We start from the raw sequence: 27,249 nt of genomic DNA on the forward strand, positions 1-27,249 counted from the left end.
GTTTTGGAGGACTCTTGAGAGTCCCTTGGACAGCAAGGGGATACAACCAGTCCATCCTAAAGGAAATCAGTCCTGAATATTCATTGGAAGGACTGATGCTGAAGTTGAAGCTCCAATACTTTGGCCTCCTGATGGGAAAAACGGACTCATTGGAAAAGACCATGATGTTGGGAAAGATTGAAGGCAAGAGAAGAAGGGGATGGCAGAGGATGAGATGGTTGGATGGCATGACCATCTCATTGGATATGAGTTTGAGTAAGCTCTGGGAGTTGGTGATGGACAGGTAGGCCTGGCGTGCTGCAGTCCATGGGGTCGTAAAGAGTCAGATGTGACTGAGTGACTGAACTGCTCTGATCTCTGTGTGGAGATCTGATAAGGGGAGAGTACGGTGAGCTGGATATTGTACAGAAGGTTCACTCTGTGTCTCTGTTGGTCTGGACTCCTCAATATTGCTGACCTTTACTGCATTTACACCAATTTCCCCCAAGACAGGCCCACAATTATGGGAGTCCACATCCAGGAAGGCTTCAGCCTCAACCCCATGGTGAGTGATTGGTTATAGCCCTCCCGCAGGGTGAGCCTGGCCCCTGAGTCAAGACCCTATCAAGAGTCCCAAGTTCCCTTTGTGTCTTGGCGTCTCTGGTATTACATCAACCGAGACCCTCTGACAAGGTCCAACCTCAAAAGAGCAGTCAGGGTCTCACAGGAGGTTCACTGGGCTTCTAGCAACTCTGGAAATTATAGGTCAGGATTCTCCAGAGAAAGAGAATCAATAGGATATCCATATATCTTTCAAAGACATTCATTAGAAGACATTGGTTCACATGATTATGGAGGCTGAGAAGTCCCAGGACCTGCCATCTTCAAGCTGAAGACCCAGGAAAGCCAAGGCTATGGTTTGAAGACCTGCAAGACAGATTGCCGATGGCACAGATTCTGTTTTGGGTCAGAAGACCTGAGCACCAGGAGCACCAAGGACGTGAGATCCATGGACCAGCTCAGCAGTCAGACAGAGCTCGAATTCAAGCATCTCTGTCTTTTCTGTCCTCTTCAGGCTCTTCAACAGATTGGATGAATCCCATCCACATTGGAGAGGTCCATCTGCTTTGCTCAGCCTACCAATTCAGATGCTTCAGATGTTTCTTCCAGTAACATCCTCACAGGCAACTCAGAGATAATGTTTAGCTAGATAATTGGGCAACCCTTGGCTTAGTCAAACTCACACATAAAAGCAACTATCATTGGTGTAGGGACTCCTTTTCCCAAGTCTCCAAAAGTCTTCTTATACCCTTTCCCATTAGTTTCCTAACCCAAGTTGAGTGTGTGTGTGTGTGTGTGTGTGTTTAAAGAATGCGTTTCCATTTCCTTGCCAGCAGAACTGGAAGACAAGTAGATTTTCTTGCTAAATAATTTAAAAATTCTACTTTTCTGGGTACCTGAATATACAGCGTACTGTACTGTCCTCAGTCATGTATGACTCTTTGTGACCCCACAGACTGCAGTCTGCCAGGCCTCTCTGTCCATGGGATTTCCCAGGCAAGAATACTGTAGTGGGGTGCCATTTTCTCCTCCAGGGGATCTTCCTGACCTGGGGATTGAACCCATGTCTACTGAGTCTCCTGCATTGGCAGGTAGATTTTTTTACCACTGTGCCACCTGGGAAATCCATTGGATGTATAGATTTTTACTAAAAAATAAGCATATTTTTACATGTTTTCTAATGTATAAACATTTTATATAAAGCCTTTGGTCAGTGTGGGAAAATTTGACTGAATATGATACATTTGGTTTTCAGAGTTATAAACAGCAAAATCATAAGAATAGAGTATAATTTTAGAAATTTCAGATCCAAGAAAATAAACTCTTAAATAGAATACAGTTAGCAAGGTGTTAGAGAAGGCAATGGCAACCCACTCCAGTGTTCTTGCCTGGAGAATCCCAGGGATGGGGGAGCCTGGTGGACTGTGGTCCATGGGGTTGCACAAAGTTGGACACAACTGAAGTGACTTAGCAGCAGCAGCAGCAGCAGCAGCAAGGTGTTAAATAAAATGTTATAAAAATGAGGGTGTTAGATGATAAATATGCTTGTCAATATAGTTCTTATTTGTACCAATATTTTTAATAAAGGATGATTAGCTTTAGGTGTTGGTCAAGAATGGATTACTATGGAGGATGGACAGTTATCATAGCTTTGCAGAGGAAATCTTCCCCATGACCTATGGCCTCATGCTTATCACCTCTACTGTTATTTGGGAAGAAAAACAGGATACCTGGTCCAGTACAATTAGCGATTTTAAAGATATATATTTCCTTATTAAGACAATGGGGACAATTCTAGGCAAGCTAAAACATGCCAAGAGGCTATATTAAAATTTTCCTTAGACTCCTTGGGAAGTATAGGAAATAGTGAATATAGTTTAGAAATGTGAAAATCTTTGTATTTTATATTTGTGTTTAGTCTCTTGAAGTGGAGTGAAGTGAAGTGAAGCCGCTCAGTCGTGTCCGACTCTTTGCAACCCTGTGGACTGTAGCCCACCAGGCTCCTCCATCCATGGGATTCTCCAGGCAAGAATACTGGAGTGGGTTGCCATTGCCTTCTTCAGGGGATCTTACCAAACCAGGGATCAAACCCAGGTCTCCCCCATTGCAGGCAGATGCTTTAACCTCTGAGCCACCAGGGAAGCCCATTTAGTCTCTTGGTCCTGTCCAACTCTTTGAAACCCCATGGACTGTAGCCCACCAGGCTCCTCTGTCCATGGGGATTCTCCAGGCCTTTGCTGCATTTTTACATATCTCATTTCCCCTGTTAGACTGTAAGCTCCTTGAGGGCAGAGCAGGGCAGTGGAGGGGGCTGAAAAGAGTGCAGTAAGGACAGGCCTTCACTGCACTCCAAGCAAGAATACTGGAGTGGGTTGCCATGTCTTCCTTCAGGGGATCTTCCCAATCCAGAGACTGAATCCAGGTCTCCTGCATTGCAGGTGGATTCTTTACCATCTGAACCACCAGGGAAGACCATATTTTATATTTGTGTTAAAGTAAATATGACTTTATATTACTTACCATATGAAATCAATATCATCAATATACATAAAATGTATAATGTACCTCTAATGTTCTTAATAGTATGAGTGGTAAAAATGATCTGCCCTCAAGGAACTTATAGTCTAATGGGAAATGAGACATGTGAAAATAAGTTTTAAAACAAAGAGGTTTGAATTGCAACTGACTGGAGACGAGGTAGGGCAGGAGAGTTTGGTTGGAGGAATTGACGTTGATGGGGACTTTGAAGGAGAGAGAGAATGGTAACAAGCCGAAACGGGATGAGAACATCATGAGTAGACAGGAGCTAAGGTAGGACTAAATCTGCAGGTGGGACGGTCGCAGGGAGGAGGTAACATGGAAGAAGGCGAAAGAAGTCAGCAGAGACATTATGACAACTTCCAAGCATTACTCAAGAAAGGTTGGACTTTATGTTGAGATCAGTATGGCTCTTTCAAGAATTTTTACAGTGAAATAGGATGAACCAGGTTAGAAAATGCCCTTGGATTAAGTAATAGAAGGTGTAGACAAGGAAGATGGTTTTGAAGGGTGTGATCACACTTTAGTTCAGGGATAGGGACACTTTTTTTTGCTGTAGCGGGTCAGCTAGTATACATTTCAGCTTTGCCAATCCGTGACTCTTGCAACTGTTCGCTTCTGGGGTTGACGTACAAAAGTAACCGTAGATAGTGCAGAACAAGCGGGTGTGCTGTGTCCCATGAAATTTTACTGATCCCTGTTCAAGTTTTGATCTGATAAATGACCTTCAGGTAAGGAGACAGCATTGCATTTTAGAAAGACACTGGGTTTGGGATCATACATGCATGGATTTTAATCCTAGCACTTGTTCTAGCTACAAGAAAATAAATGTGATCGTGTGAGTCAAAGCACCGATCACTTAGCAGATATTCAGATAATGTAAGATTCTTTCCCTATATTCAATGTCATAAAGTTCACTCTAAAAAACAATTCAGGTAGAAACAGTGTTATTTCTTTTTCGAGAGCATATAATAAGTTTATGTTTACAGAGTCAATTTTCTGTGTTCTCAGTCACATTCAAGTACTTTCACATCTATGTTACTTCACTGGTTTTATTTTCCTCTGTGGTCTGTTTGAAACATTTAATTCATCAGGCTGGAAGTATTCCTTGTCTAAAGACTTATCTCTGTTGATAAGCAGAGACAACAATGATAGTTACTATTTATTATAATTACCGGCCATTGTGTTAAATCTTACGTGAATTACCTTACTAACTACTCACAACTACCCACAATGTAAGTAAGCACTATTGTTTTTATTTAAGAGATGAAAAAAATGAGAATAAGGGAGCTTGTTTCCAAAGTTAGACATCTAGTAAGTTAAATAACTAGTTTTCAAACTACTTTCTGCTTCTCTATGGTTTTTGAATTGTTCTTCCTTTGAATTTTTATCTCCTATGCACCCATCAAAATATGATCAAATTTGGTTTAAATCTATTCCTTTTCATAAAATATTTCTAGAGGTCCTCAGCTCCCTTTGATCTTTCCCATCTTTCACATCTGGTATTATTTAGAATCGATTGCCATTTGCTATATTAGTCTCTGGATGTTTGTGTCTTGCATGAAAGGGACTTTAACTTTCTCAAGTGCTATAACCAACCCAACCATTATTTTGTTTGTGCCTGCTATATGATGTAACTTACAGGTCCTTGAACATTCAGCAAATGTTACTGAACTCCTGCTAGATGCTACATGATATGAGGTTTCTAAAATGATGTGATGAAGGAGGACCCAGGAGAAGAGACCAGTTTCCAGTTTCAAACATGAGCATAGACTTCTTGGGCTACGGAAGAAATGCAAATTCAAACTAGGGAAGGGTAAACTGGGTAATTTGGGTGAGCCACGAAAATTGACTCTGTACTGAGAAATAAGCTGGTTCCTTCAGAGATCCACTTGAAGGATGTGAAGGCATAAGTAGGAATTCTCCTTAAAGGCTGGGCATGCCAAACTTTATGTATGTCTAGTTTCTGAAATTATAGCATGCCTATTCCTGTCTGCAGTAAAACACTGGCAAAGACAAGAAAGAATATTCATCGTGGTGGGAAGCTGGGCTGGGATGACAAGTGGTATAAGTCATGGAAATTGTCAGAAGAGAGTAAAGACAAGTAGGGGGATGAGGGAAGCAGAGATGGGTTTCCAAAACCACAGCGGCCAGGGAAGGGATCTCCAGTTCCCACCGGCCTGTGATGGGCACTTTGAAATTGTCTAAATGGTTTTGTGGGTAATGCGCAAGATGCAAGGTCTCGTCACATGATCCAAGGTGCCACCGTTTTAGAGGTTCAGACCAGATCAGTCGCTCAGTCGTGTCCGACTCTTTGCGACCCCATGAATCGCAGCACGCCAGGCCTCCCTGTCCATCACCAACTCCCGGAGTTCACTCAGACTCATTTAGAGCTTACAACTATCCAAAACTACAGGATGCATTTGATGCAATCTTTCTGCATAATGTAATCAGGGAAACTGAGGAGTGCTTTGGACTATTAGACAACAATCAAGGGTAAAGACAGTCAAGTTGCTTCACTGCATGTAGCTGCTCAGGCTTGGGATAGCCTCGGGAAATCAGGTATAGATTTAATGAGTTACAGATTTTATTACCTGTCCAACCAGTATTTTAAATAGCACTTGTTTTTCCTTTCATGTCAAATGCAAAATGAAGTAAGTGGCTTTGAAAATCATTACTTGGAGAGACAAAAGGAAGGGTCATGATCTCAGTTTTTAAATTGGTCCAAAGAGATGCTGAAGGAAAGCATAGTCCCTTCTGGGATTCATAAGGGAGTGATAATATGAGGCTGCAGGACAAATGCCATTCTGTGTAGGACAGAATTCAGATTACAGGGCAAGCACTGTTGTGCGAGTAAGCAGCTACCATTCCTTATCAAGCAGCTAGGCTCTGGACTTTAACACTCTGGTCTTTTAATGGGTCCCCAGGAGAACATCTTCTTGGTTGACCAAAAGCTAGAGGTAGCATGAGTTCTCTGGAGGCCTCATTTAATCTCCTTGTGTGACGCAAAGAAATCCATAGGCATCACCAGGGAAACAAGGACATTCACAAGTTTCTATCAGACCAGCTGGATTTCAGAGGAAACTAATTGGCATTTTTGAATAATGCTGGGGTAGAGAACAATCAGTAGGAAGGTGGTGAATTTGTCAGAGTCCTAAAATATCAAGGCCTGCAGAAAGCTGAGGTTTCATTTTCAGTATTGATTAAAAACTCTACCCGGGGCTTTATAAAAAAGGAAAGGAAGTTCTGGGGGAACATTTCCAGTTTCCATTGAGAAATGTTTCAGGAGACATAATTAACAGGAAAATGCTGCTGATGATGGTAGTAGTAATAATAATAGCTGGTAGGCTTGTATATATTCTTTCTTTCCTCAAAATTTAATGATTGAAGCCACAAAGCAGGAAACTGTATTCCTCTACAGCACGAACATATCAATTATATATGTCTAATGGAATTGATGCAGTTATAAGAAAATAGATGGGAAATGCATATTATCTGAGCACTTACTGTGTGCTAGGCCCCAGACAGAAGCTTTATCTGTGTTTATATAACTATATGTGTGTATATATATGTGTATAGATACACCCTAACTTTAATAAAAATGTTGTCAGTTATTAGTTAAGGTGAACTTTCAACACCAAAATGTGCTTTCCCTATGTAGCTATGAGTAAGACAGTTGAACACAATATATGTATTCTTCCAAGACTTAGGTCAAGTTCACCATGTGTCTGGCAGAATACTGCAGAGCCTTCTGGTCTACCTTGAGGCCCCTCTCCATGGGGCATGACTGCAGGGTAAGCAGAAGCACAATTTGCAGGAAGGAAACTATTGTCATTATGGTTCAGAACGATCACACCCTCGAGATGAACTGGCTTCTGATGAGTATTGGTAGCTTTTGCTCTGAAAGAAAAACCAAGGGGCTTTCTGAAACCACAAATAGATAGAAAGATTTTGTGGAAGTCTACTTTTAGCAAATTACCTCTTTGATCAGCAAATGCCTTGACATCTTTCATATCATTTTCATACAACCTCTCTGTACAGATAAAGCTGTTTGAGGAGTTTAAGATGAAAATCAGATGAAATCCTGTGCTGAATTTAGTAATGCCAATCTGAAGACTGCAATCCCTAGATAATGAGGAAATAATAGGAAAACGGGGGCAGTAAAAAACTCCACGGGGTTTATCTTTTGTGTCTAGGAAATACTGTGAGACTTTTAAAGAGGTGGGAGCTGCATTCCCTGGTGTGGTTCAGAGCTGGCACAGGGGTTGAGTGTGATCCCCTCAGATGCAAGGGGGATCACTCATTCCCCATCTATGGACACAGAGTCAGGCTCACTTGACCCTGTGGAGAAAAGCTTATTTTTTAAATGAAACACATTAGCCTGCTTCCTAGAGGAACTAGGTTCCTAGAGGAACTAAGCAAGGATTATGCTGAGTGGTTCTGGGCAGAACTGAAGGGGTAACAGGGTCCCACCTCCTTCTGTCCCTACATGCCAGGTGCGTCATGCTGCTCAGATGCTCTTCAGGGGCCTGATGAAGTGAAGGAGGTCCTATCAAAGTTGTTGGCGGAAGAGGAGGTGGACAGGGGTGGACCTACAGATCTGCAGCAATCTCTTTCAACTTCAAGTTGAGGAAGTAGTGAAGAAAACATGGGAAGGGTGACCTGGTGGGGGGGTGGTGTCCTTCTGGTGCTCACATGTGGGTAGACATGGCTGGGCAGTGGGGTTCTACACAAGCAATGTCCAGGCTGTGCTCGCCCCTGTAAAGGGGGAGATGTTTGAGACACTGCCGTGTGACCCCAGTGGTCCTATAGGCTGGTGTGTTTGCTGGCTGATCGGAGAAGGTCTGCCTCCAGGTTCTGCTCTCTGACATGGGCACAGCCCCACAGACAGTTTCTCACTCATTGGTGTAAAGATTGCCCTTGCAGGTGGTGCTAGTGGTAAAGAATCTCCCTGTAGTGCAGGAGACACAATTGTCGAGGGTTCGATCTCTTGGTGCAGGAGATCCCCTAGAGTAGGAGATGGCAATCCACTGCAGTACTCTTGGCTGGAGAATTCCATGGACAGACGAGCCTGGTGAGCTACAGACAATGGGGTCACAGAGTCGGACACGACTGAGCGACTGAGCACAGTGTGGAGTTTACTTCTCATTCACGGAGAGCTGTTCCTTGGTGCCCTGTCCTCTGTACCTTCCTCTGAGTGCTGACCTGCCAGGACCAGGTACGCTCAAGTCCCTTTCCTTTCTGGCCAGCCCTTTGTCTTCGAGGTATTATTTGTATTGAGTATTTTCAGACTTAGTTAACCTGCAATAAAATAATGGACAAAAATAGTTGGGATTTCTTTTGAGGTTGTGTAAGTAAAAGCATCGCGGGCTGCGACGGGCGCACTAAGCGCGGGCGGCTGCGACGGGCGCACTAAGCGCGGGCGGCTGCGACGGGCGCACTAAGCGCGGGCGGCTGCGACGGGCGCACTAAGCGCGGGCGGCTGCGACGGGCGCACTAAGCGCGGGCGGCTGCGACGGGCGCACTAAGCGCGGCCGAGAGGAGCTACCCCACATCCGACCTCAGGGGCAGAAGCCGGGAGGACCCCATGCCTGAAGGGCGGCAGCCAAGAGGAGTTACCCCACGTCCAAGGTCAGGGGCAGCGGCTGAGAGTGCCAGGCTGCGACGGCACAGGAATGGCCCAGAGGAGCTACCCAAGTCCGAGGTCAGGGACGGAGGCCGAGAGGAGCTACCCCATGTCCAAGGAGCGGTGGCCGAGCAGGCCCAGGACAGCCTAGAGGAGCTATCCCACGTTGAAGATCAGGAAGAGTGGCGGTGAGGAGATACCCCTTGTCCAAGGCAAGGAGCAGCAGCTGCGCTTTGCTGGAGCAGCCGTGAAGCGGTAGGCCATGCCCAAGGTAAGAGAAACCCAAATAAGATGGTAGGTGTTGCAAGAGGGCATCAGAGGGCAGACACACTGAAACCATACTCACAGAAAACTAGTCAATCTAATCACACTAGGACCACAGCCTTGTCTAACTCAATGAAACTAAGCCATGCCTGTGGGGCAACCGAAGATGGGCGGGTCATGGTGGAGAGGTCTAACAGAATGTGGTCCACTGGAGAAGGGAATGGCAAACTACTTCAGTATTCTTTTCTTGCCTTGAGAACCCCATGATCAGTATGAAAAGGCAAAATGATAGGATACTGAAAGAGAAACTCCCCAGGTCAGTAGGTGCCCAATATGCTACTGGAGATCAGTGGAGAAATAACTCCAGAAAGAATGAAGGGATGGAGCCAAAGCAAAAACAATACCCAGCTGTGGATGTGACTGGTGATAGAAGCAAGGTCCGATACTGTAAAGAGCAATATTGCATAGGAACCTGGACTGTCAGGTCCATGAATCAAGGCAAATTGGAAGTGGTCAAACAAGAGATGGCAAGAGTGAACGTTGACATTCTAGGAATCAACGAACTTCAATGGACTGGAATGGGTGAATTAAACTCAGATGGCCATTATATATATTACTGCAGGCAGGAATCCCTCAGAAAAAATGGAGTAGCCATCATGGTCAACAAAAAAGTCCAAAATGCAGTACTTGGATGCAATCTCAAAAACGACAGAATGATCTCTAGTCATTTGCAAGGCAAACCATTCAGTATCACAGTAATCCAAGTCTATGCCCCAACCAGTAATGCTGAAGAAGCTGAAGTTGAACGGTTCTATGAAGACCTACAAGACCTTTTAGAACTAACACTCAAAAAAGATGTCCTTTTCATTATAGGGGACTGGAATGCAAAAGTAAGAAGTCAAGAAACACCTGGGGTAACAGGCAAATTTGGCCTTGGAATACGGAATGAAGCAGAGCAAAGACTAATAGAGTTTTGCCAAGAGAACGCACTGGTCATTGAAAACACTCTCTTCCAACAACACGGGACAAGACTCTACACATGGACATCACCAGATGGTCAACACCAAAATCAGATTGATTATATTCTTTGTAGCCAAAGATGGAGAAGCTCTATACAGTCAACAAAACAAGACCAGGAGCTGACTGTGGCTCAGATCATGAACTCCTTATTGCCAAATTCAGACTGAAATTGAAGAAAGTAGGGAAAACCACTAGATCATTCAGGTATGACCTAAATCAAATCCCTTATGATTATACCATGGAAGTGAGAAGTAGATTTAAGGGCCTAGATCTGATAGATAGAGTGCCTGATGAACTATGGAATGAGGTTCATGACATTGTACAGGAGACAGGGATCAAGACCATCCCCGTGGAAAAGAAATGCTAAAAAACAAAATGGCTGTCTGGGGAGGACTTACAAATAGCTGTGAAAAGAAGAGAAGTGAAAAGCAAAGGAGAAAAGGAAAGATATAAGCATGTGAATGAAGAGTTCCAAAGAATAGCAAGAAGAGATAAGAAAGCCTTCCTCAGCGATCAGTGCAAAGAAATAGAGGAAAACAACAGAATGGGAAAGACTAGAGATCTCTTCAAGAAAATTAGAGATACCAAGGGAACATTTCATGCAAAGATGGGCTAGATAAGGACAGAAATGGTATGGACCTAGCAGAAGCAGAAGATATTAAGAAGAGGTGTCAAGAATACACAGAAGAAGTGTACAAAAAATATCTTCATGACCCAGATAATCACGATGGTGTGATCACTCATCTAGAGCCAGATATCCTGGAATGTGAAGTCAAGTGGCCCTTAGAAAGCATCACTATGAACAAAGCTAGTGGAGGTGATGGAATTCCAGTTGAGCTATCTCAAATCCTGAAAGATGATGCTGTGAAAGTGCTGCACTCAATATGCCAGCAAATTTGGAAGACTCAGCAGTGGCCACAGGACTGGAAAAGGTCAGTTTTCATTCCAATCCCAAAGAAAGGCAATGCCAAAGAATGCTCAAACTACTGCACAATTGCACTCATCTCACACGCTAGTAAAGTAATGCTCAAAATTCTCCAAGCCAGGTTTCAGCAATACATGAACCGTGAATTTCCTGATGTTCAAGCTGGTTTTAGAAAAGGCAGAGGAATCAGAGATCAAATTGCCAACATCCCCTGGATCATGGCAAAAGCAAGAGAGTTCCAGAAAAACGTCTATTTCCGCTGTATTGACTATGCCAAAGCCTTTGACTGTGTGGATCCCAATAAACCTTGGAAAATTCTGAAAGAGATGGGAATACCAGACCACCTGACCTGCCTCTTGAGAAATCTGTATGCGGGTCAAGGAAGCAACAGTTAGAACTGGACATGGAACAACAGACTGGTTCCAAATAGGAAAAGGAGTTCGTCAAGGCTGTATATTGTCACTCTGCTTATTTAACTTATATGCAGAGTACATCATGAGAAATGCTGGGCTGGAAGAAGCACAAGCTGGAATCAAGATTGCCGGCAGAAATATCAATCACCTCAGATATGCAGATGACACCACTCTTATGGCAGAAAGTGAAGAGGAACTAAAAAGCCTCTTGATGAAAGTGAAAAAGGAGAGTGAAAAAGTTGGCTTAAAGCTCAACATTCAGAAAACGAAGATCATGGCATCCGGTCCCATCACTTCATGGGAAATAGATGGGGAAACAGTGGAAACAGTGTCAGACTTTATTTTTTTGGCTCCAGAATCACTGCAGATGGTGACTGCAGCCATGAGATTAAAAGACGCTTACTCCTTGGAAGGAAAGTTATGACCAACCTAGAAGGCATATTCAAAAGCAGAGAGATTATTTTGCCAACAAAGGTCCATCTAGTCAAGGCTATGGTTTTTCCTGTGGTCATGTATGGATGTGAGAGTTGGACTGTGAAGGCTGAGCGTCGAAGAATTGATGTTTTTGAACTGTGGTGTTGGAGAAGACTCTTGAAAGTCCCTTGGACTGCAAGGAGATCCAACCAGTCCATTCTGAAGGATATCAGCCCTGGGATTTCTTTGAAAGGAATGATGCTAAAGCTGAAACTCCAGTACTTTGGCACCTCATGCAAAGAGTTGACTCATTGGAAAAGACTCTGATGCTGGGAGGGATTGGGGGCAGGAGGAGAAGGGGATGACAGAGGATGAGATGGCTGGATGGCATCACTGACTCGATGGACGTGAGTCTGAGTGAACTCCGGGAGTTGGTGATGGACAGGGAGGCCTGGCGTGCTGCGTTTCATGGGGTCACAAAGTGTCAGACACGACTGAGCAACTGAACTGAAGTAAAAGCATAGACATAGTATCCATTGAACTTGATTGCAATCTTCTTCATCCATAAGTTGGGAAGAATGGGTTATTGGGCAAGTTAAACAAGAGAATGTACTTACCACCTAGTGAAAGTGAAAGTCACTCAATCATGTCCAACTCTGTGCAACCCCATGGACTCTCCATTCCGTGGAATTCTCCAGGCCAGAATACTGGAGTGGGTAGCCTTTGCCTTCTCCAGGGATCTTCCCAACCCAGGGATTGAACCCAGGTCTCCTGCATTGCAGGAGGATTCCTTACCAGCTGAGCCACAAGGAAAGCCCAAGAATACTGGAGTGGGTAGCCTATCCCTTCTTCAGAGGATCTTCCCAACCCATGAAATAGAACCAGGGTCTCCTGCATTGCAAGAGGATTCTTTACCAGCTGAGCCACAGGGGAAGCCCAAGAATACTGGAGTGGGTAGCCTATCCCTTTTCCAGAGGATCTTCCCGACTCATGGAATAGAACCAGGGTCTCCTGCATCGCAGGCGGGTTCTTTACCACCTGAGCTCTCAGGGAAGCCCTACCACCTAGTAGTATTCAGTAAAGTATATGGTGTAGCTGCTGAAAGACAAGCAACAGCTATAGCTGGAATTGTTTTGTCCTGTCTTAGAATAAGAAAGAATTTTAATGGGGAGAAACTCATCAACGTGAATAACCTGACATTTATGGTACTGTATGAGTTATATGAGGATTATGCCATTCCAGTTATGAACAGACATTCAAAACCTTAAAAGCAAGCTTATTTGTTTTTCATAGCTTATTTGTTATTCAAAGGAAGATTGCAATAATGTGGTTTTTATTACCTGTGGCCTCTAATGGGGATTTGAGACTAGGTTTCTATTTGGGTTCTGAAAGTTGGGAGCTCCTTTGCTGCCATATTTTCATTATTATTTCTGTTCTGTTCAACCTCCCTAACTTAATTTCTAGTTTGGTATTTCTCAAAGTGTGTCCCATGGGGCACTTCCATTAGAATTATCTTCCAGGGATTTTTTAAGAATGCAGACTCATTTCAGAAATGGGAATAAGACATACACATTCTAGAAAAGCTTTACTGGTAATTCTAAAGTTTGAGAAATGCTGGAAGTCTCAACCAGCCATTTTTTTACCTCAATTATACATTTCTCAAGTCATCTCATGTGCTTCTATCAAATATTTCACTTTCTTCCAAGTATAGAAAATAGCATATAGAATATAAAAGGCCCAAAGAAGAGCTTAGGACCCATATTCCCAATCTTTTTTGTTAATTAACTCCTTTCAGTTCAGTTCAATTCAATTCAGTCGTGTCCAATTCTTGGTGACCCCATGGACAGCAGCATGCCAGACTTCCCTGTACTCACTAACTTCCGGAGCATGCTCAAACTCATGTCCATTGAGTCGGTGATGCCATCCAACCATCTCATCCTCTGTCGTCCCCTTCTCCTCCCGCCTTCAATCTTCCCCAGCATCAGAGTCTTTTTCAAACATAATATAAGTTGAAAGATCTTCTACTTAAAGTAATCTATTGTATAGATTTTCATATGAAGATCGACTGACCCCTGCTAATCATGCTGTCTTATCATATAATGTGCTTATGCTTATCCAGAACGTTAGTGTAGATGCAGTGGGGTAGGTACACACAAGCACTTCAAATTCTGATCCTATCACCTTGTCATTTGAAGCAAATTATATGAGTTCTGCTTGCCTCAGTTTGCTTACCTTAATATGGAGTTACAAATACTCATTTAATGATATTATGAGATTAAATTATTTTATTATTGTAATATTAGTCTTTTTATTTCCTGCTAAAAGCCTGAAACCATTTCTTTGGGAGATTTCTGTTTATTTGTATCATTTGCAAAAATGCGTCCTGACAGGACTGAGGTTAGGCAGAGGGGTAAGAAGTTGCCTGGGGCTTTGCTTCTAGAAATGCTTTAAGATACAAACTCACAAAGGACAGTAACTCAGATAATGAATTTTTGTGCCAAAAGATGACGTTAATATTAAAGTGCCAGTGAACAGGATTCTCTTGATAAAACCCCAAACTGTAAACAATAATATTTAATAACAACAAAAAATAGTTAAAACGGAATTTGGAAGTTGCTTCCCACATGATGAAGAAGATTCTCGAGCAGATCTAGTGAGAATGCACATTTGCTAAATGTGTGAAATTAGTGGGTTCATCTGACAGCCGTTGTCTTTAAGTCTCAAAAATGAGTTTGTGGGTGAAAACCTTTCCAAGAGGCTCGTGTAAATGTTTTATTTCCTTAGGAGCAAAAATCCAGATCAAAAATGGAGTTGACCTGCTATAGGAATAGGTCCTCCTGGTAAACCAGGGGTTGTTTTTTTTAAGCAGCAGTTATTTTCATGTAATGACTTTGATAGAAGTGAAAGGTCTGGGAATTTATTTATTTAATGATTAGGACAGAGAAAAAAAACCTTTTGACCCGTGAGCACGAATGGGTCCAGGGACGCACCTGACTGTCCAGCACATGGGAAGCATGTCCAGACAGGCGGCCACTCTGGAGACCGCTCCACCCCCATCCCTGGAGATACAGGAACAAGTTGCAGCCGGGCCTGGCTGGGCGGCCGGGCAGCCAGAGGCAGTCTGGAGAGACACCGCTGCTTCTTGCAGCCAAGAAAGCATGTGCTGACTGTGTTTCATGGTTTTTCCCATTTGAAATTAGTTGTTTGTCCTATCAATCACTATGCACTATTTATTTATTTATTTTTTTTTTTTGAGGCCCTGGGTGAAGCTGACAGGGTTTAGTATTGTTAGCTCCTCTATTGGATTAACACTTTTCTTTTTGGCTCTAACCAAGCAGCACTCGTCGCAGGTTGATACAGACAAGAGGCTCAATTCTTGGGAAAATTCTTGGGACTCAGTAAGGCACTTTGACTAATTTTCTTTTTCCCATAGGAATCTGAAGAACTCTTTCAGGATACACAGCTTTTTAAAAAAGCATTCTTCCCAAGGGTCTTTATATCAATAATACATAGCTCCTCTCTTCACCAGAAACAATGGAAGCTTTCCAGGAAGTTATTGTCAGTGACCACTGGAGGTGGAAAACCTCCAAAGAACTATCCATAGTCTTTAAGAAATGACAAACTTTTGAAAAAAAAGCCCATTATTTAAAATAAAAATTCCTCCTTTACACAAAGAGATACTTAAAGCAGCAAAATCCTTTCTAATAAACCTGGTAAAACATTGCTAATAAGTGACTTTATTTTTTTGGAGAGAAAGCATAGCCAGAAGAGCTCAAGTAGTATTAAGAAATTGAAAAAGCAATTTTATTGGTAGGTCCAGGTACAAAAATTATGAGGCTCAATAAAAAATAAAGCCATGAAAACCTCTTGCTCAAAAAGCAGGGGGAAAATTTAGTTAAAAGTAGTAAGTTTTACTCTTTAAAATGTTTTAGTACTTAAAATAGGAGTAAGAGTGATACATGAGTCACAGCATGGACATACACATTTTAAAAATAATAGTTTTGGTATTATTTTGTATAATATAGTAAATACCACTTTATTAATGCAACATTAATTGATTATATGATTTTTCTAGCTCACTTTACTGGAAAGTCATTTATTAGAATCACTGAAACTTCATTTTCAATTGCTATGCGTGTATGCCTCATTGTATTGCCCCTTACAGATTCTGTGTTTTGTATAAATTAAAGGTTTGTGGCAACCCTGGGTCAGGCATATATATCAGCACCATTTTTCCAACAGCATTTGTTCACTTCATATCTCCATGTCACATTTTGCTAATTCTGACAATATTTCAAGCTTTTTCATTATTATGTTTGTTACTGTGATTGATCAGTGATCTTCAGAATTACTGTTGGAATTATTCTGGGGCATCATGAATCAAGGCCATAAAAGATGGTGGATTTAATTGATAAATATGTATGTTCTGACTCTTCCACTGACCAGCCATTCCCTCATGTCTCTGCATCTTCTTGGGCCTCCCTGGTGCCTGAAACACACGAAAATTGAAAATAGGTCAGTTAATAACCCTACAGTGGCCTTAAAGTGTTCAAGTGAAAGCAAAGTCAATTGATGCCATACACATCATTGATGTCTTATTGTAACGAATTGCCGTGTGTATCCCAATCTTCAGCGACCGCCACCCTGATCAGTCAGGAGCCACCAACATCGAGGTAGGACCTTCCACCAGCAAAGAGATTACAACTGCCTGAAGACTGAGATGATGGTTAGTATTCTTTAGAAATAAAGTATTTTTAATTAAGGTATGTACTTTTTAAAGATATAACAATATTATACACTTAATAGAATATAGTATAAACGTAACTTTTATATGCACATGAGGGTTAGTGTTAGTCTCTCAGTTGTGTCCGACTCTTTGCGACATGACAGACTATAGCCCGCCAGGCTCCTCTGTCCATGGGATTCTCTAGCCAAGGATACAGGAGTGGTTGCCATGCCCTTCTCCAGGGGATCTTCCTGACCAGGGATCAAACCTGAGTCTCCTGCACTGCAGGCAGACCCTTTACCATCTGAGCCACCAGGGAAGTTCTTTATATGTCCTGGGAAACCAAAATAAACTTTGTTTATTATCACTTTATTGAGAGATTCACTTTATTGGGATGCTCTGGAGCCAAACTTGAAATATCGCTAAAGTATACCTGTAATTGAAAATGACATTAATTTCTCATGGTAAATGCCAGATCACAAACAATTTTTGATTTTCTTTTTAAATTTGAGAGGGGTCCTTTTGATGATGTAACTTTAGTTGTAACAACATTGGAGTATATTTCTGATAAATCACTCCCAAATATAAATTTTTGTATATTTACATTGATGATTCTCACTGAACAAGTTTTCTAAAAAGATTCAACTCTTCATACAAATCAGTTTTGTGCAAATTTGAATTTAAGTGTAAATTTATAAAATGCCATTTTAATGTTTACTCTGACATTTTCTGAAGTTTGTGGGAGTTGTAGAGGAAACTGAAAGTGACTTCATTATTTGTATATAATTCAAAGTTTGTGTTTATGAATTTTATTACTATAGCTTCAATTGCAAGGAAGAAAGATTTGTCTCCCTTATTGATAAGTGGTTTGTGTGAAGCTTCTCAGGCTTCTCTTCCATATAGTATTTGCTCTTAAAATGTAATTTCTGTTCCTAAGCTTGTGGATACTTGCTTTGTAATGAACTAGCTTTCAAGACCAGAGACACTAAACTCTAAAAAAATTCTGATAACCTCCTGGTAAGCATTATGATGATGACTATGTAGTCATGTATGGAAGTGAGAGTTGGACCATAAAGAAAGCTGAGTGCTGAAGAATGGATGCTTTTGAACTGTGGTGTTGGGGAAGACTCTTGAGAGTCCCTTGGACTGCAAGGAGATCCAACCAGTCCATCCTAAAGGAGATCAGTCCTGGGTGTTCATTGGAAGGACTGATGTTGAAGCTGAAACTCCAGTACTTTGGCCACCTGATGCGAAGAACTGACTCATTTGAAAAGACCCTGATGCTGGGAAAGATTGAAGGCAGGAGAAGGGGATGATAGAGGATGAGATGATTGGATGGCATCACCGACTCAATGGACATGAGTTTGAGTAAACTCCAGGAGTTGGCGATGGACAGGGAAGCCTGGCGTGCTGCGGTTCATGGGGTTTCAAAGAGTTGGACGTGACTGAGCAACTGAACTGAACTGATGACCACGTGCACAGCTGTATTTTGTAATAATTTACTGACAAATTCGGCTGGTAGTTACTGTCCAGGTGCTCAGGCTGGAAAGCTGATGGTCGTGCAGCTGCCACAGGAATCAGTTCCAGAGAGACAGGCACTTGGTCCCCCAGCCCTCGTCCCAGGCCGTCCCCAAGCACAGCATCTCTGTCTCCCACAGCTGTGGCTGCCATTTCAGCCACCAAGCTGATCAAAAGTCCCAACCTGGCCACCTCCTTGAGGGTCCATCGCATCCCAGGCTGCTTCAGGACAGGTACCACTGTGCTTGGCCAGTGGCCTGTGCAGGCACCCGGGGGTTCTCTGTGGGCTCCAACCTGCACATGTGTAGGCCCACAGTCGCAGTTCTGCGGTACCGTCTGACTTCACTTGAAAAAATCAAGTTCAAAAGTAAGGTTATTTCCAGACAAGGCAACAGCGCATCAAACCAATCGTGAGGCCCTTGTCAGCACACGATTCTGCACAACTGCTCTGGACACCCAGAAAGCCAGCTCTGTCGGTGGGCAGAGTTACCTAGAAATACCTAGTGATCTCAACTTTTTGAGAAACTTGTTGCTAAGACGCAGGTAGGACAGTAGAGATACGAACCGATGGTGGAAGGACTATCAGTGGGGAATTATAAAAGAACGTTGAAGAACAGTTCCAACTATGAGGTTATTTTCATATGCATATATGGCCTAGAGGCCATTGATTGGTGTCACTTTTTTTTTTTAATATAAACTATAATCACAGTGTATTGTGAATAATTTCCACATATGGTTTCCTTAAAGACTCGGAAGTTCAAGACATTAGTGATTTAATCTGAACACAGAAACCTTGGATAATTTTTTTCTCTCCTGTTATTTCATAGTTGCCTTTTCCATATTTTATTTCAGAACAATTATTTTTAATAATTTAACTTTGTAGTACTTTCTAGAGTATTCAATTCAATTTCATAGAAATCTTTCTTTTGGGGGCTCATATAGTATTGGTTTTTGTAATAGTTATTCAAGTGATTTCAATTACAAGTTCAGCTATTGTAATCAAGATTGGGAGCATACACAATGAACTCTTTAGAGTAAACAGTTCAACTGGAGAGAAGATAGCAGAGCCATGAACACTCAAATATATCACAGACATCAACAAGATTGTTTTTACAGTGAAATTGAGAGCATGGGTTTCTGGCAAGTCAGTTAAATGGAAGTTGATTAAGAATGGGTCTATTGTAGCAGTTCGTCTCTGCTGTATATAATGTGAGATACAAATATTTAGCTCCAAATACACTTTTATAAAGGTCTGTTCTCAAAAGCATTCACAGATAATTATTTTGATTTTGCTTAAAAAATGAAACGATTGAATTTAAGTAGTTCTCTAGTCTTCTAATGATTCACAGATCTTTATTTTTATTTTTTATTTTTTCTTACTCTGCTTTGTAAGCTTCTTGAGTCTTAGAAGTTAGCCTATGTATTGGATAGCCAATACATGTGAAATTGGTTTCTTGTTTGAAGACTGCTCTCCGAAGCCTACAGTGTCATCCTCTGTGTGTGTTTGTGCATTTGTGTGTCTCTCTGCTCAGAGGACTTTGTCATAAAAGGCACTCGTTAGGTGAGGACATTCACTAACATTTCACTCATTAGGTGAAACAGACATTACATGGTCCTTGTTTCAACTGAGTGGCTTCTTTAATCTTCTGGATAGTCTAAATGTTTTTTTTTTTTCCTTGGGTGAAAAAGCATTGTTTTTGTTGTTCATTCACTAAGTTGTGTTCAACTCTTTGGAACTCCATGGACTGCAGCACGCCAGGCTTCCCTGTCCTTCACTGTCTCTCAGAGTTTGTTCAACTTCATGTCCATTGAGTCAGTGATGCTATCTAACCATCTCATCCTCTGCTTCCCATTTTGCCTTCAATCTTTCCCAGTATCAGGGTCTTTTCCAATGAGTCGGCTCTTCGCATCAGATGGCCAAAATGTTTCAGCTTCAGCATCAGTCCTTTCAAAGAAACAAGCACATCAACATGTAAATGCACTCTGTTAGCTCACAGTTGATTAGTTCTTACCAAATGGTGCTTTGGTGTCATGCCATTGATATGAATCAATGGGTCTCAGAAGAAATACTGACGAACTATTTTTGCATTTTTCATAGACGTATTTTTGAGGACACAGTTCAATAAATTCAACAAGTCTTCTGTATGAGGGACTAACATGTAAATTTCTTTACTATCCTAGTATGAGAAAAAAGCTGTGCTTATTTCAAAAGACCATTTCTATGTTTTTTTCTATGATCAGGCACTCAGAGTCAGATCATTTACCCTCTGCTAATTACTGCAAAGGAGCTTAGCACATGTATTCATCAGCTTCATTTTTTCAAAGCTATAGTCTTTCCAGTAATGTACAGGTGTGAGAGTTGGGCCATAAAGAAGGCTGAACAGGGAAGAAATAATCTTTTGATCTTTTGAATTCTGGTGCTGGAGAAGACTCTTGAGAGTCCTTTGGACAGCAAGGAGATCAAAACAATCAATCTTAAAAGAAATCAACCCTGAATATTCATTGGAAGGACTGATGCTGAAGCTGAAGCTCCAATACTTTGGCCACCTTGTACAAAGACCCAGCTCACTGGAAAAGATCCCGATGCTGGAAAAGACTGAAGGCAATAGGAGAAGGGGACAACAGAGGATGAGATGGTTGGATGGCATCTTTGACTCAATGGACATGAATTTGAGTGAATTTGAGAGACAGTGAAGGACAGAGAAGCCTGGGATGCTGCAGTCCATGGGGTTGCAGAGTCAGACATGACTGAGCAACTGAACAACGGCATATTCAGCATATTTATTTTTAAGAACTTGCTACAATTTGTTAACATTTTAATGCACATCACTTAAAATAATTTTTGTGATGGACTAGAATTAAAATAAGCATGTGTCCTATTAACTCATGAGCTCTTTTTTTTTTCTTCTCATTTTCATCTTCCTGTGTTTAGTTATTATTATCAGGTGCTCCTAAGGAGAGGGACCTGTTTCTCTGATGTTGGCAACTATGTTTCCTTACATCCACATTAGTTTAGTTCAGTTCAGTCTCAGTAGTGTCTGCCTCTTTGCAACCCCATGAATCGCAGCACACCAGGCCTCCCTGTCCATCACCAACTCCTGGAGTTCACTCAAACTCACGTCCATCGAGTTGGTGATGCCATCCAGCCATCTCATCCTCTGTCATCCCCTTCTCCTCCTGCCCCCAATCCCTCCCAGTGTCAGAGTCTTTTCCAATGAGTCAACTCTTCGCATGAGGTGGCCAAAGTACTGGAGTTTCAGCTTTAGTATCAGTCCTTCCAATGAACACCCAGGACTGATCCTTTTTAGGATGGACTGGTTGGACCTCCTTGCAGTCCAAGGGACTCTCAAGAGTCTTCTCCAACAGCACAGTTCAAAAGCATCAGTTCTTCAGTGCTCAGCTTTCTTTATGGTCCAACTCTCACATCCATACATGACCACTGGAAAAACCATAGCCTTGACTAGACATGGTGCACGTCTAAAAACATGACCTTTCAGACGTTCTTCTCACATCACTGAGAGGGAGGAAAGGAAAACATGTATTGAGAAAGTCGTAGTTGCAATCCACAGAGCCCAGAGTAGTGGCGTCATCAAACGCTGCACAGCCTACAAAGTCTCCGAGGGCCCCAGGAGCCTGGCATGGTGCCACCATCAGCCATCCGTTATCCTGCGGGAAATTAAGTGTGTCCAACAAAATTTCCCGTTCGAGTTATTCGCTCCTGGTGTTCCTGTGACAGGGATCCAGGCCTTGAGCCAACATTAGGGCCCTCACATTCCGGTCACATCTCTTGATAGAGTTCAGAAGTTCTGCCGAGGGACCTGTTTGCAATCTGCAGGCACCCCCACTATATTCCGCGTGTCGTGCAAAGTGTCATCAGCGTATTGTGGTTAATATTTTGTAAAGGAAACTTTTTTTTTGATCATCAGCTATTAGAGGCCAGCTGAGGGATGAGCCCAAGGGCTTTCCATTTTAATGGAGCCCGCCTGGTTTTTATGCTCTATTTCCCAGCACTTTCAAAATCATGAAGGTGCCAACAGTGCCAGATGGGTCCGGCACTTGAAATAGGGAATTCTCCTCCAGAAGAAGATGAGTGGACGGACAACCCTACCAGGCGCGCTCCCAAGAGAGCAGACGTGTTGGCCAGTGGGAATGACGGTGGGATTGACATGCGTTAAAATGGTTGATACTCCAAACACCCTGATTAGGCATTTCTGCCAGATGCTGTCCTCACAAAACTCTTTTAAAACACTGAATCAAGTGGAGAGGTGGATCCCGTTGGACAGAACATTTGCTGCAGTCCATTTGCTTATGGTTACCTGATTGCATTATGGGCAATGATGGGGCTATTGTCATTTAAGGTAAAAATGCCAAAAAAAAAAAAAAAATGACAAATGAGCTCAGAGGAGGATGCAGCTCTCAGTTCAAACAGAGTTGTGTTTTGTCACCTTCTTCAGTGAAAAGGCAACTGAAATTATCACGTGTGAAATTATCACTGAAATAGGACAAAAGTTCTTCTGACTCACTGATTCAAAACTGCATTCCTACACTGATGTATGGAGCCTGGGACTATGAGAACTGGAAGAATTGATCCTGGAGAGTTGTGCTTCAGTCATTGTATAGAATACTGGTTTTGGGGGGTTCCTGGGCTTCCCTGGTGGCTCAGACAGTAAAAACCACCTGCAATTCAGAAGACCCAGGTTTGATCCCTGGATGGGGAAGATCTCTTGGAGAAGGGAATGGCTACCCACTCCAGTATTCTTGCCTGGAGAATTCCATGGACAGAAGAGTCTTCAGGGTTATAGTCCATGGGGTTACAAAGAGTTGAACATGACTGAGCGACTAACACTGTACTTTCTTTTGGGACCCGTGGAGGTGTTGGCCAATCAGGGACTGTGGGCTTCTTGTTTTCATGTTACTATTTGCAAAGTAGGGATAGGAGATGGTGAACTTGGGCTCAACCTTCTGATGTGTCCAACTGGCTTCCAAAAACGTGGTGGGCAGGACCTGAATGTAGAGTGAAATAGCTGTGGAGCTCCCATGGAGTGAGGACGTGTATTCAGACCTCAGAAAGTAAGACCTTAAGTGGCCCCTCGGAGGGTTCAAGGGTCTCATGGCTGGAGATCAAGAGCACGAGTTGGGGTCTCACACAGGTAGAACCCTTCAAAGGAGAGGAAGAGCCATGACTGGATCACAAAGATGTCAGAGGTCAAAGAGCACATGTGCTATGTCACCAACACGAGGGATTTTTTTTTTTTTTCCTGTTGAAAGGCTTTGATATCATCATCTTGAAGTGATTCTTAAAACAAATAAGTTTGAATAATTCAGTTTTCATCATTTTGAAATTTTAAATGAAAATGAGTTTCAAACTGCATGGAATGAATGAGGTGTTTTATGGAAAATGAAAATGGTTTATAATGCTATTTAGTTTATCCCTGAATGGAATCTTACAGATTGACCCTAATTCTAATTCTTCTTTTTTTACCCCTTCTGAGACTTAACATACCTATTTTTTACAAACTAAATTTCATAATAATATTTTATCTTTTAATTTAAAATCACACCTAAAGTAAAAAGACTTGAAAGATATATAATGTGTGGTAGTGATGATCTCTGGAGGGTAGAATGATGGGGGCCTATTCACTATACTATATTTTTAAAATTATCTTCATGAAGCATGTATTGCTTTTATAATCAAACTGAGTGCCTGATGAACTATGGTCGGAGGTTCGTGACATTGTACAGGAGACAGGGATCAAGACCATCCCCAAGAAAAAGAAATGCAAAAAAGCAAAATGGCTGTCCAAGGAGGCCTTACAAATAGCTGTGAGAAGAGAAAGATATACCCATTTGAATGCAGAGTTCCAAAGAATAGCAAGTAGAGAGAAGAAAGCCTTCCTCCGTGATCAATGCAAAGAAATAGAAGAAAATAATAGAATGGGAAAGACTAGAGATCTCTTCAAGAAAATTAGAGATACCAAGGGAACATTTCATGCAAAGATGGGCTCAATAAAGGACAGAAATAGTATGGACCTAACAGAAGCACAAGACATTAAGAAGAGGTGGCAAGAATACACAGAAGAACTGTACAAAAAAGATCTTCATGACCAAGATAATCACAAAGGTGTGATCACTCACACTCACCTAGAGCCAGACATCCTGGAATGTGAAGTGAGGTGGGCCTTAGGAAGCATCACTATGAACAACGCTAGTGGAGGTGATGGAATTCTAGTTGAGTTATTTCAAATCCTAAAAGATGATGCTGTGAAAGTGCTGCATTCAATATGCCAGCAGATTTGGAAAACTCAGCAGTGGCCACAGGACTGGAAAAGGTCAGTTTTCATTCCAATCCCAAAGAAAGGCAATGCCAAAGAATGCTCAAACTACCACACAATTACACTCATCTCACAAGCTAGTAAAGTAATGCTCCAAATTCTCCAAGCCAGGCTTCAGCATACGTGAACCATGAAATTCTGGATGTTCAAGCTGGTTTTAGAAAAGGCAGAGGAACCAGAGATCAAGTTGCCAACACCTCCTGGATCATCGAAAAAGCAAGAAAGTTCCAGAAAAACATCTATTTCTGCTGTATTGACTATGCCAAAGCCTGTGTGGATCACAACAAACTGTGGAAAATTCTGAAAGAGATGGGAATACCAGAGCACCTGACCTGCCTCTTGAGAAATCTGTATGCAGGTCAGGAAGCAACAGTTAGAACTGGACATGGAAGAACAGACTGGTTCCAAATAGGAAAAGGAGTATGTCAAGGCTGTATATTGTCACCCTGCTCATTTAACTTATATGCAGAGTACATCATGAGAAATGCTGGGCTGGAAGAAGCACAAGCTGGAATCAAGATTGCCAGGAGAAATATCAATAACCTCAGATATGCAGATGACACCACCCTATGGCAGAAAGTGAAGAGGAACTAAAGAGCCTTTTGATGAAAGTGAAAGAGGAGAGTGAAAAAGTTGGCTTAAAGCTCAATATTCAGAAAACTAAGATCATGGCATCCGGTCCCATCACTTCATGGGAAATAGATGGGGAAACAGTGGAAACAGTGTCAGACTTTATTTTTCTGGGCTCCAAAATCACTGCAGATGGTGACTGCAGCCATGAAATTAAAAGATGCTTACTCCTTGGAAGGAAAGTTATGACCAACCTAGATGGCATATTCAAAAGCAGACATTATTTTGCCAACAAAGGTCCGTCTAGTCAAGGCTATGGTTTTTCCTGTGGTCATGTATGGATGTGAGAGTTGGACTGTGAGGGCTGTGTGTTGAAGAATGGATGCTTTTGAACTGTGGTGTTGGAGAAGACTCTTGAGAGTCCCTGGGACTGCAAAGAGATCCAAACAGTCCATTCTAAAGGAAATCAGTCCTGGGTGTTCATTGGAGGGACTGATGTTGAAGCTGAAAGCCCAATATTTTGGCCACCTCATGCAAAGAGATGATTGATTTGAAAAGACCCTGATGCTGGGAGGGATTGGGGGCCAGAGGAGAAGGGAACAACAGAGGATGAGATGGTTGGATGACACCACCGACTAGATGGACATGGGTTTGGGCGGACTCTGGGAGTTGGTGATGGACAGGGAGGCCTGGTGTGCTGTGGTTCATGGGGTCGCAAAGAGTTGGACACGACTGAGCGACTAAACTGAACTGAACTGAACCAATGAATACTATTTACATTTTTTTCTAAATAAGAATTTTGTTGTTGTTCAGTTGCTCAGTCATGTCTGACTCTTTGTGACCCATGGTCTGCAGCAGGCCAGGCCTCCCTGTCCATCACCAATTTCTGGAGCTTGCTCAAACTCATGTCCTTCAAGTCGGTGATGCCATCCAACCATCTCATCCTCTGTTGTCCCCTCCTCTGACTGCCTTCAATCTTTTCCAGCATCAGGGTCTTTTCTAGTGAGTCGGCTTTTTGCATCAGCTGGCCAAAGTATTGGAGCTTCAGCTTCCGCATCAGTCCTTCCATTGAATATTCAGGACTGATTTCCTTTAGGATGGACTGGTTTGATCTCTTTGCAGTCCAAGGGACTCTCAAGAGTCTTCTCCAATACCACAGTTCAAAGGCATCAATTCTTCATCATTCAGCCTTCTTTATAGTCCAACTCTCACATTGGTACATGAGTTCTGGTAAAACCATAGCTTTGGCTATACGGACCAAAATAAGAATACTCCACCAATATCTTTTTCAAGCCCATTAAGCTGTCTGCTTCCTTTAACACACATAAACACCCTCACTGAAAACCTATATATATATATAATACTAAGTCTTCAGAGTTTTGTAGTTTATGTGTTTGTATGGGTGTTAGTTTCCATGTAACACTGGAGATCATATCACATCAGAATCATTGAGTAAAGTGCCTATTTCATTGCCTACATTGAAATGCCAAGGAGCAAAGTTAAATAAATTTCTGGCTTCCATCCCTTCTACATCTGTTTTTCTGTTTATATATATAGTTTTATAAAGATATAAAAAGCTGAGAATAGATGTATATTACTCAGAATTTTGTATATAATTTGTATATGATTATGCATATAATACAATTTTTAGCATTGCTCTTTATATATATAGTCACTTCACTAAGTATTGAAAGTGTTTTTACAATTATTCTATTAATAAGTCAGTTATATATAGGATCAAAAGGGAAACACCATTTAGGTAAAGTGTGTTAACTCTTCAAATGATGATGAATACAGGCCCATAGTATTCTATAATTGGTCTCTGTACTAAACCTATGTTAGTTAGGAATATTTTATCCCATTGTTGGGATTCAGTTGGAATTTCAGTAGCTGAAATACCTTCTTGATATTGAGAACATCTCCCATGAAGCAGAAATACAGAACAGAAATGGTCTTCCGCTTGGTAACTAGCAAATTTGCTAGCAGTTGAAAAGTGTGACTGTTATACAGAAGAGCTTTTAGTCATTCAAAATCACGAAGGCTTTTATAACTGAACCTGTTACTTAAATATCATCTTATAATCTTGTATTTTAAAAATTAAATGCTTAGAGGGGGAATGATCTTCTTCAATATATTGGAATCATAGTGTACTAGAGGAGAAAGAAATATTAAGTAATATTTAGTCAGATCTCATTTTAAAATTTTAAGTAAAAGGTTGAGTTCTAAGCAAAAGGATAAAGAATTACCAAAACAAAATGTGTGCATGATACACAAATGAGGAAATTCAAGAAGATATTCAGAAATACATTTTTTCAGAAAAAAAATGCCTTTATGATTAGTGGTTTTGGAGTGCTGTTTAATAA

General features: G+C 41.8%; 1 long non-coding RNA gene across 2 annotated transcripts in view; it reads left to right on the forward strand.

Annotated features, from left to right (window-relative positions):
• Positions 1 to 8,474: 8,474 nt before the first annotated feature.
• The window catches only part of LOC129619496 (uncharacterized), a 38,871-nt gene continuing 20,096 nt past the window's right edge, over positions 8,475 to 27,249 (forward strand). For both annotated transcript variants that reach the window (XR_008697905.1, XR_008697906.1), the window contains exons 1-2: positions 8,475 to 8,975; positions 16,374 to 16,466. This is a non-coding gene — a long non-coding RNA (uncharacterized LOC129619496). The remainder of the gene's footprint in view (positions 8,976 to 16,373; positions 16,467 to 27,249) is intronic.

This window comes from Bubalus kerabau, chromosome 9 (genome assembly GCF_029407905.1).
Source record: "Bubalus kerabau isolate K-KA32 ecotype Philippines breed swamp buffalo chromosome 9, PCC_UOA_SB_1v2, whole genome shotgun sequence".
In the NCBI taxonomy this organism is placed as follows: domain Eukaryota; kingdom Metazoa; phylum Chordata; class Mammalia; order Artiodactyla; family Bovidae; genus Bubalus; species Bubalus kerabau.